Genomic DNA, 11,284 nt, shown 5'->3' on the forward strand with positions numbered 1-11,284 from the left:
TATTTCTCAAAGTCTGGGACCTTGAACTTGGCTGGTATTTGTACACTGGGAACCAAACATAGCTCCTGGGCATTCTTTCCAAACAAATCTTTTCCACGAATAGCTTTGACTTCCAGCTGAATCTTGTTGAATTGTTCTTGGAGATCTCCTACAAGGCTTCGCTGATTTGTGCTATCACCCTGATCATGATAAACCTCATTGTCTCCGTAAGGAACAGTGTGAACCATAGGAGTCGGAACCGTCATAGTGGGTTGAGAAAGTGCCATAGTAACTTGAGAAAAAGTTATCCCCTGATTTGGAGTGAACTGTGAACTCTGAGCAGCAGGCGCTTCAGTTGTGGATGTTTGAACCCCAGAAACATTATGGCGGAAACCTGTACCAAAGCTGAAAGGCGTGCCCCAACCCTCTGGCATGGAGAAAGATGGAATGCCGAATGCAACCGTAGAAACTGGAGTAGTGACCTCAGATGTTACTGTTGCTTGACTGTTAGGTGGCGGCGGCTGATTCTGTGCGGCCATTAAAGAGTCAACCAGAGTAGTGAGACTTTCCAACTTTTCCTGAAGAGTGGTCACTGTACCACGGAGCTCAATATTCTCTTGTTCAGAGTGTTCCATTACTCTTCTTCTGCTTGAACGAGTATTGTATCTGTGATCTGATTGCGAGCGCGGTCGAGAAACTTTGAGACGCGACAGCTTGACGATCTATTGGAGAAAGATCCAAAAGATGAGACTCTATACAACAGACTCGATATGCAGAATGATGCATGCAAAAAGAAATTTATGATTTTTCCAAATATTTTAAAGATTATTCTCTTGCAAACATTTGAACAAATCTTTTATTCATTCATTTTTTTTTTATTTTATTACAATAATTGGAAATGTTACAACATTGGAGCGTAGCTCCTTACAAAAGCAAATAAAAAGCTAAACAATCCTAAGCATCTTCATCAGACGAAGAACCAAATGCATTGTGCAGTTTGAGCTTCATGATTTCTTTCCCATAGTAAGCTTTCAATTCGGCCTTTTCGGTCTTTAGCTTGTCAACGATATTCTTCCAATCGTCAGGAGTTGGAGCGTTGCTTGTTGAACCTTCAGGTTTTTTCTTGCTTTCTTTGATGTACCTCTTGATTGCAGCGTCTTTCTGACGAATCTTCTCATCTTTACTCATGAGCCATCCATCTTGACAGTAGAGAGTTTCTTCGTGATCTTTCACTTGTTTCTTTAACCTTCTGTTTTCCATATCGGTCCTACGAAACTTGTGCTCCCAAGCGTTTTTCTCTAACCTCATCTTGGCTAAAGTGTCTTGGTATTCCTTCATAGTGGGAATGGGAATATTGGGTAGTTGAGGTACCACAAGAGACATGGGTTTTTCATAATCATAAGGCATTTGAAACTCCTTTGCTCTTTTCTTTACCCAGCAAGTGTAGGCGTCCGTAGCAATGCAATTCTTTTCCTCACCTTTTTCTTTCCATCGGACGTCGTACCAAGCTCTCATCATTCTTGTCTTCAACCTTTGAGGATCTTCCTTTTCTTGATAGAAGTAGCTTTCTACTGCGAGACCAACAGGTTTAACTGAATTTGCATACCCGAGTTGTCGTCGGGCTAAGATCGGATTGTAGTTAATTCCTCCTTGTGTACCAATGAGAGGTACGTTGGCGAATTCTCCGCAACTATCAATGGTTTCTGTACCACAGCGAGCCAAGGTATACCAACGGATATCATTATTAGTAAGAGACATAAGTCTTCGAGGCCAACGCAAACCTTCTCGGTTTTCTGTGAAAATAGGAGACTCAGGTAAGTGTGAAACAATCCATTTGAACAATAGAGGTGCACAACATACAATGATTCCACCGCCTTGGCGATTCCTATGATGGACAGAGAAATACATGTCACCAAGTAAAGTCGGAACAGGATTTCCAATCAGAAAAATCTTTATGGCATTGATATCAACAAAGTTGTCGACATTGGGAAACAGAACCAACCCATAGATGAGCAAGGCTAGTACAGCTTCAAAAGCTATCATGCTACCAGTTTCGATGAAATCAAAGGCCTTCTTTACCAGGAAGTGTGAAGTTAAACCCGGGAGGTTTCCTTTGGTAGTCCAATTACTCTCTACTTCAGATTTCTTCAAGTGGGTACTTGCTGCAATGACGTGTGACTTAGGAATGGCTTCCAAACCATTGAAAGGTATTTTGTCAGACACAGGGATACCCAAAAGATTGGCATATTCTTCCAAGGTCGGTACCAACTGGTAGTCTGGAAAGGTAAAACACCGGTAGACGGGATCATAGAACTGAACCAAAGTTTTGAGAAGTCCTTCATCAACATGAGTGTTCAGGATAGGCAAAAGTTTTCCATAACTTTTCCTAAAATTGGAAGGATTTTGTACAGAAGATGCTAACTCTATCAGTTTTCCCACATCAGGCGCTTTGAAACCGTATTTCTTGGTATGCCTTTTTACTTCTTCCATGACTAAATCCTAAAATGTTTGCAAAGAAAATTTCTCTAAATCTTTGGAAAAATCATGTTTTTATGGAAAAAAATGGGTTTTTTTTTTTTTTTTTGAATGTATGAATGCGTGGATGCATGAATGCCACATATTCAAACATGGTAAAACAGACATGGTAACGCAAACATGGTACACAAACATGGTAATTCAAACATAGTACACACAGGTTCAAAGGTCCAGCGTCACGAGCATGAGGTCAGAGAACCAAATAGGGATAGATCTAGTTAATCACCTGTACAACATGTTCTACTGATACGTCAGAGTCTACATTTTTCTTTCGGATATTACCGGCTTTCACAACTAAACTGATGAGCCAGAAATATTCTCAAGAAAAACTCGTCTGAGTGTGGTTCTCCGCATGACAACTATCCAAGTCTTCACCTGGATCGTTTCTGCACCACGTCCTAATAAGGCCAGGATGGGTTGGGGTTCTACGGTCTCTCAGCTTCTACAGTTCAATGCGGCAATAATGTCTTCGCTACGAAAGCATGCTAAACATATATTACCAACAAGGAACCTCCACTGAGCGGAAGGATTCTCAAGTGCGCCTGCACATGACTATACCCTCCACCTAATTTCTTATGTGTACTTAATCCGGGTTAGGATTTGTCCATAATGTATCACTTGTAACAGAACCACACAAGTAACAGAACCAAAGAATCACACATATAACAAAAATTAAAATAAAAACAATAATTAGAAATAACCCTTCCTTTGGAAACAATAAAAAGATGGTCTCCCCAGTGAAGTCGCCATTTTTCTGTCGCGGGCGAAAAACCGTTTTGTTCCTCTTTTTTGTGGGATGAGACACCTGATGCCTTCTTTGGGCTCGAGTGCTCATAAAAATGATTTTTCTTTTATTTCGACCAAACTTTTTATTATTTCCAAAGGAGGAAAAGGGAAAAAGCTGCAATAACCTAAAAAGTGGGGGGAGATCTTGGGTAAGAGGGTTGGTTATACGAAGGGAAGGTATTAGCACCCAACGTATCTGTAGTACTCTACAGGGTTCTTTATTGTTTTTTATTCTATGCTACGGTGAAGGTTCTGTTGTGAAATAGGTGGGACCTAAGGTGTTTGTTTGATTATGCTCGCAAAGATCATCGCGATCCTCTGCATACATATCCCTTAGAGGGAATCAGAGCATCTGTAGCTCGGGGTCTACGGGTGCTAAGGTTTGAATGGTTTTTTGTGTTTTGTTTTGTTTTGTTTTGTTTTGCTCGCCAAGGATCGACCTTGTGCCTACGTATTCTCAAAGGGATGTTGAGAAAGTCAGAGCAATCGTAGTTCCCACTTATGCTAGTGGAAGCAAAGGAAAATAGACAAATGTCGTCTAAATGCTAGATGTATCTAATCTATATCATCACATACATCTGTCTGATTTTGTTTGAAAATCTTTTCATTATAAGCCCGGGGCCATGCCACTTAGGGTGCTTAGAATGATAAAGATGTTTTTGTTTAACCAGCCTTGTGGCAAAAGTTTCAATGAAGTCAGCCTTGTGACAAAAACTTTGATTAATCAGCCAGCCTTGTGGCAAAAGTTTCAATGAAGTCAGCCTTGTGACAAAAACTTTGATTAATCATCCAGTACGGTGGTAAAACAGTTTGATTGATTAGCCAGCCTTGTGGCAAAAAGGTTTAATTGATTAGCCAGCCTTGTGGCAAAAAAGTTTGATTGATTGATTGATTGTTTGTGATGATATAAAAGAGATACTCCTAGCATAGAGATGAAAAATGTCTAATCTCCTAGGGTATTTGATTTGGATATTGGGGATGCTTATAAGAAGCCCGTGGGTCCTTGTACGAAGCCCAAGAGGAGGCTATCCGAGGGTCCTTGCATTGTAAGCCCAAGAGGAGGCTATGGGAGGGACAATCCAGGGTCCTTGCATTGTAAGCCCAAGAGGAGGCTATGGGAGGGTCACTCGTTTGTACAAAGCCCAAGGGGAGGCATGGTATAGTTGGTCTGAGCTCTTAGAGCGATTTCACCGGGAAACCATACTCTATGTCCTAACCTAAACTAGTGGAGATTCTTTGCACGAAGCCCAATAGGAGGCTATGGGGAACCTAGTGTTGTACTAAGTTGAACAAGCATATAACACAATCACAAGTATGAACAAGTACAAACAAACATGAACAAGTACATGAACAATTATATATGACAGAGTGTGTGTATATAATGGAGTTTATGAAGGAAATATACCTGTAAGCATGATCCATTTGTATACACGGGGCTCGGGACTTACACTCGGGGAGAGGTCCACTTGAGTTTATTCAAAGCTATGTAAACAGGTATTTACAAAAAGGGCTTGGGACTTATACCTACATGGAGGCCCATGGTATTTTTGGGAAGATTTAAAGAAACCTTCATTTTGGTTTGTTATTCAAAGTTAAAAATCAAACTGATCGAGATATGTACAAAACGGTGTGTGTACAATGAAATACCTAATTTCATGTACAAGAATGGGTATGTACAAAAGGGGCTTGGGACTTATACCTACGTGGAGGCCCGTGGTATTTTGAAAAGTTTTGAAGTTTCTTTGAAGTTTTGTTGTTTTGAAGATGATTTGAAAATTGTTTGAAAAGATTTTACTTTGAAGAAGTTTTATTGTTTTTTGAAAAAAACTGTACAAAAGGGAAAGAAATGGGACTTACACTCTCTAATATTCGAGAGGCCCCTGTTTTATTTTCATAAAACAGGGTGGACGGTTTTGAAAAAAATGTGAGATTTATTGTTTTAAAAACAGTTTGAAAAGTATTGTTTTGAAAAAGTTTTCTGTACAAAGAAAAACTGTAAAAGGAAAAAAAGAGTGGGTCTTATACTCTCTAATATTCGAGAGGCCCCACATCGTTTTGAAAATCAATTGATCAATTAAAAAGATTTAATCAATAGTTTTCTTTGAAAATCAAAAGAAAATGGTTTATCGTTTTTGAAAAGAATCGCGATCGCTTATTTAAAATGATTTGAATTTTGAAAGAAGTTAATTTAATCAAGATAAACAAAAAGATTGTCTTAAATTGACACTTAGATGATTAGGGTTTGCTCAAAAAATATTTACAAGTGATTAGGTTAAAAATTAAATGAAAAAAACAATATTTAAAGTATTAAAAATACTTAAAAATAAGTCATTTTAAACCTATTTAAAAATGTATCAAATAAATATTTTTTGATGATTTTTTTTGGTATTCATAAAATATGTATATTAAACAAAGAGTATGCAAAAAATGAAGTTAAAATGAGTTAATTTGCTATGTTAATTAATTAAGTGAAGTTGTTAAGAAAATGAATGAGAAAAGTGGCAAAAAATAAGCTTTTGGTCCTGCCAGGGTTTGAACCCACGCCCTCTCTCTCACCAGCCAAAACACACAACCAACTGAGCCACGCTTGTGGCTTGTTAATAACACGCATCAAACTGATTATATTTTAAAACTTGGATTTGAAATTTCTGAAACAAAAATGGCGCCAAGAACACACCTTCAACTGATTTTTGAAAATCTTTGAAACTGGATTGTTTTGATCAAGTAGATAGTCTATCTTGCTCGGTTTTGGACGAGGAACACAATGGTACCAATTAATTGCATTTATTTTCACTCTAAGATCATTGGTTTTCTGATGAACACGAAGAACCCTAATCTTATGATTCAATCTGAAATTGTGTATAATTGATGAATTGTGAAATTGATTGAGGGCTATTGATCAGTGATAGTGCAGAAACAAGATAGCAACTCAATTTTTCATTTATGATGCATGTATGTATGAGTTTGAAGTTCATAGCACTTACCTTCAAAAACGGCCAAACTGAGAATTGGATTTTGATCTGGAGGTGTTACAGAAGTTGTTTCTTGATCTGGACAGCATCAATGGACCTTATGGAACATGTTTGAATACTTGGAACAGTTTGAATTCACTTGAGCAAGGCCATGGAACCTGAACTGCAGTAGAACCAAGTGTGAATCGAGCCTGATGATTCTGAAGTTTTTGATTGATGATGAGTGTTGGGATAGTTCATATGTGACATATATGAGGTGTTGGAAGTGTTAGTTTGGACAGAAATGATCTTGAATGGATTTTGGCATGATAAGGCTCAATTTTGGTTCATATGGAAGTGAGGTAGTGATTCTGAGATTTGAGTGTTTTTGGGGTGTGTGGATGGATCAAACACATCACATATGATGTTTAGAAGTTGTTAGAAACATCACTTTGGCCAGAAATTCAAAGGTTTGGAGGTTGAGTTTTCTACCTCACTTTGAAACACATGACTTGTAATTCAAGAAAGAAGAGAGAAAACCTATAATTGTGAGGTTTTGGTGTGATTTGAAGAGTGGAAATGACCTCTATTTATAGGCCAAGGATTCTGAATGAAGAGCTCTTGCAAGTTGATCAAGAATGATGACTTGGCTTAAGAGATAAAATAGCATCTTTTGCATTTAATGCATATGGTTAAAAATGTTAACCATGGTTAAAAATCTCAAGTGCTTCTTATCTCTTTCTATTCTGATCTCAAACCAGAAATATCTCACAATTATTGGTGGTTTATGTCATTGCTTGCATCATTAGGCAAAATGGCTTGAAACTTAGTGAAAATGGCTTGAAATTCAAGTGAAAATGATCACTAAATGCATAATTCAAAACCATAGCTACACTCCATATTTTTTCATGCTCTTGGACATTTTGGAAAGCTCATGTTACACACTTCAAAACCCTAGTTGAAAGTTTCTTCAAGACCTTTAAGGAAATGGGTGAAAAAGATCCATGAACTTTGAAGAAAATGAAGTTTTAAGTGAAGTTTTCAAAAGATACCAACTTTGAAGCACCATATCTCTTAAATGGTTGATCTTATGGAAAAAATTTATATGTGTCAAAGTTGTTTATTGGATCAAAATCTACAACTTTCATGTTGGAAGTTTTTTTCAGTTTGTAGGTGAAATTTTGAGAAATTCCCTTCCAAAGTTTGGAAAAAACCATTGAAAAACACTTAGAAAATTTTCTAAGTATGAAAGTCAAACTTTTGACTTTTTGATTCTTGATTGATTTTCTTGATTTTCCTTGATCAAATGACTTCTCATATCATATATTGATGATTCAAAACTTCAAAAGTCATGGTTGACCAAAATTCCCCAAAAGTCAATGGTGATCTTGTACAGTTGACTTTTCAGACGAATCGCGTTTCTGGAGTTTTCAATGAAACAGGCTATCCTCATCAAATGAATGGTATGAATGGATCACATTGAAGCATTAGAGGATATTGAGCCATGGTTTGAGTTGTGACACCATGTCCTGATTAAAAAGTCAGTGGTTCAGTGAATTAGGTCAAAAACCCTAATTGTCGACCTGATGAAATTGATGACTGTGGATCTTGAATTGAGATGTAATTTCCATTGTATATTGTCATAGGGATTATTTGAGGATGATTGAAACCTTTGATTGACTCCCTGGGGATTTTTAGGGTTTCCCAAATGTGATCCCTGATTTCAGTCCCTGATAGTTCAAAAACCCTGATCTGAGGATTTGTCTGATCAATCTTTGTATAGGAGATGTTCTGAGCCAATGGATTAGGTCAAAATGATGCACTTGAGGTCTTGATATCATGTCCCAAGTCATTAGATCAAATCCTGAGCAAAAGTCAGAAGTATACTGTCTTCAGTCAAAACCCTAATCTGATTGATTCAAAGCTGCTGAGCTTGTTGAAATGGATTTTTTAGGACCAAATGTTAATTGTTGATGAAGATGATTCATTTGAGATGAAGGGAGAACAAAACCCTAATTGATTTTTACTTGTACTGATGAGTGATTTCTTGTTTAAATCCTGCTGAGTCACAAGTAGCAAACACAAACTATGCAATTTGTTAGAGATGCAAATGATGCATATGCAGATAATATGAGGTGGTATCTTAGGTCAAAAATTGGGGTATGACAGGTACACAAACATGGTAATTCAAACATAGTACACACAGGTTCAAAGGTCCAGCGTCACGAGCATGAGGTCAGAGAACCAAATAGGGATAGATCTAGTTAATCACCTGTACAACATGTTCTACTGATACGTCAGAGTCTACATTTTTCTTTCGGATATTACCGGCTTTCACAACTAAACTGATGAGCCAGAAATATTCTCAAGAAAAACTCGTCTGAGTGTGGTTCTCCGCATGACAACTATCCAAGTCTTCACCTGGATCGTTTCTGCACCACGTCCTAATAAGGCCAGGATGGGTTGGGGTTCTACGGTCTCTCAGCTTCTACAGTTCAATGCGGCAATAATGTCTTCGCTACGAAAGCATGCTAAACATATATTACCAACAAGGAACCTCCACTGAGCGGAAGGATTCTCAAGTGCGCCTGCACATGACTATACCCTCCACCTAATTTCTTATGTGTACTTAATCCGGGTTAGGATTTGTCCATAATGTATCACTTGTAACAGAACCACATAAGTAACAGAACCAAAGAATCACACATATAACAAAAATTAAAATAAAAACAATAATTAGAAATAACCCTTCCTTTGGAAACAATAAAAAGATGTTCCCCAGTGGAGTCGCCATTTTTCTATCGCGGGCGAAAAACCGTTTTGTTCCTCTTTTTTGTGGGATGAGACACCTGATGCCTTCTTTGGGCTCGAGTGCTCATAAAAATGATTTTTCTTTTATTTCGACCAAACTTTTTATTATTTCCAAAGGAGGAAAAGGAAAAAAGCTGCAATAACCTAAAAGTGGGGGGAGATCTTGGGTAAGAGGGTTGGTTATACGAAGGGAAGGTATTAGCACCCAACGTATCTGTAGTACTCTACAGGGTTCTTTATTGTTTTTTATTCTATGCTACGGTGAAGGTTCTGTTGTGAAATAGGTGGGACCTAAGGTGTTTGTTTGATTATGCTCGCAAAGATCATCGCGATCCTCTGCATACATATCCCTTAGAGGGAATCAGAGCATCTGTAGCTCGGGGTCTACGGGTGCTAAGGTTTGAATGGTTTTTTTTGTTTTGTTTTGCTCGCCAAGGATCGACCTTGTGCCTACGTATTCTCAAAGGGATGTTGAGAAAGTCAGAGCAATCGTAGTTCCCACTTATGCTAGTGGAAGCAAAGGAAAATAGACAAATGTCGTCTAAATGCTAGATGTATCTAATCTATATCATCACATACATCTGTTTGATTTTGTTTGAAAATCTTTTCATTATAAGCCCGGGGCCATGCCACTTAGGGTGCTTAGAATGATAAAGATGTTTTTGTTTGTTTAACCAGCCTTGTGGCAAAAACTTTCAATGAAGTCAGCCTTGTGACAAAAAGTTTTGATTAATCAGCCAGCCTCGTGGCAAAAGTTTCAATGAAGTCAGCCTTGTGACAAAAACTTTGATTAATCATCCAGTACGGTGGTAAAACAGTTTGATTGATTAGCCAGCCTTGTGGCAAAAAGGTTTAATTGATTAGCCAGCCTTGTGGCAAAAAAGTTTGATTGATTGATTGATTGTTTGTGATGATATAAAAGAGATACTCCTAGCATAGAGATGAAAAATGTCTAATCTCCTAGGGTATTTGATTTGGATATTGGGGATGCTTATAAGAAGCCCGTGGGTCCTTGTACGAAGCCCAAGAGGAGGCTATCCAAGGGTCCTTGCATTGTAAGCCCAAGAGGAGGCTATGGGAGGGACAATCCAGGGTCCTTGCATTGTAAGCCCAAGAGGAGGCTATGGGAGGGTCACTCGTTTGTACAAAGCCCAAGGGGAGGCATGGTATAGTTGGTTTGAGCTCTTAGAGCGATTTCACCGGGAAACCATACTCTATGTCCTAACCTAAACTAGTGGAGATTCTTTGCACGAAGCCCAATAGGAGGCTATGGGGAACCTAGTGTTATACTAAGTTGAATAAGCATATATAACACAATCACAAGTATGAACAAGTACGAACAAACATGAACAAGTACATGAACAGTTATATATGACAGAGTGTGCGTATATAATGGAGTTTATGAAGGAAATATACCTGTAAGCATGCTCCATTTGTATATATAGGGGCTCGGGACTCATACTCGAGGAGAGGTCCACTTGAATTTATTCAAAGCTATGTAAACAGGTATTTACAAAGGGGCTTGGGACTTATACCTACATGGAGGCCCATGGTATTTTTGGGAAGATTTAAAGAAACCTTCATTTTTGGTTTGTTATTCAAAGTTAAAAATCAAACTGATCGAGATATGTATAAAACGGTGTGTGTACAATGAAATACCTAATTTCATGTACAGGAATGGGTATGTACAAAAGGGCTTGGGGCTTATACCTACATGGAGGCCCATGGTATATTTACAAAACATGGTTGATTGTTTTATTTACAGACGCGTCATTTGAAAAACTGTTTGAAAGTTTGTTTTGAAAGAAGGTTTCTGTTTTTAAAAAAAACTGTACAAAAAGAAAAGAAAAGGGACTTATACTCTCTAATATTCGAGAGGCCCCTGTTTTATTTTCATAAAACAGGGTGGATGGTTTGAAAAAGATGTGTGATTTGTTGTTAAAAAACTGTTTGGAAGTAATTTGGAAAAAGTTTTCTGTTTGAAAAACTGTACAAAGAAAAAGAAAAGGGACTTATACTCTCTAATATTCGAGAGGCCCCACATCGTTTTGAAAATCAATTGATCAATTAAAAAGATTTAATCAATAGTTTTCTTTGAAAATCAAAAGAAAATGGTTTATCGTTTTTGAAAAGAATCGCGATCGCTTATTTAAAATGATTTGAATTTTGAAAGAAGTTAATTTAATCAAGATAAACAAAAAGATTGTCTTAAATTGACACTT

The sequence above is a fragment of the Vicia villosa genome, linkage group LG2 (assembly GCF_029867415.1).
Source record: "Vicia villosa cultivar HV-30 ecotype Madison, WI linkage group LG2, Vvil1.0, whole genome shotgun sequence".
NCBI classification, from domain to species: Eukaryota; Viridiplantae; Streptophyta; class Magnoliopsida; order Fabales; family Fabaceae; genus Vicia; species Vicia villosa.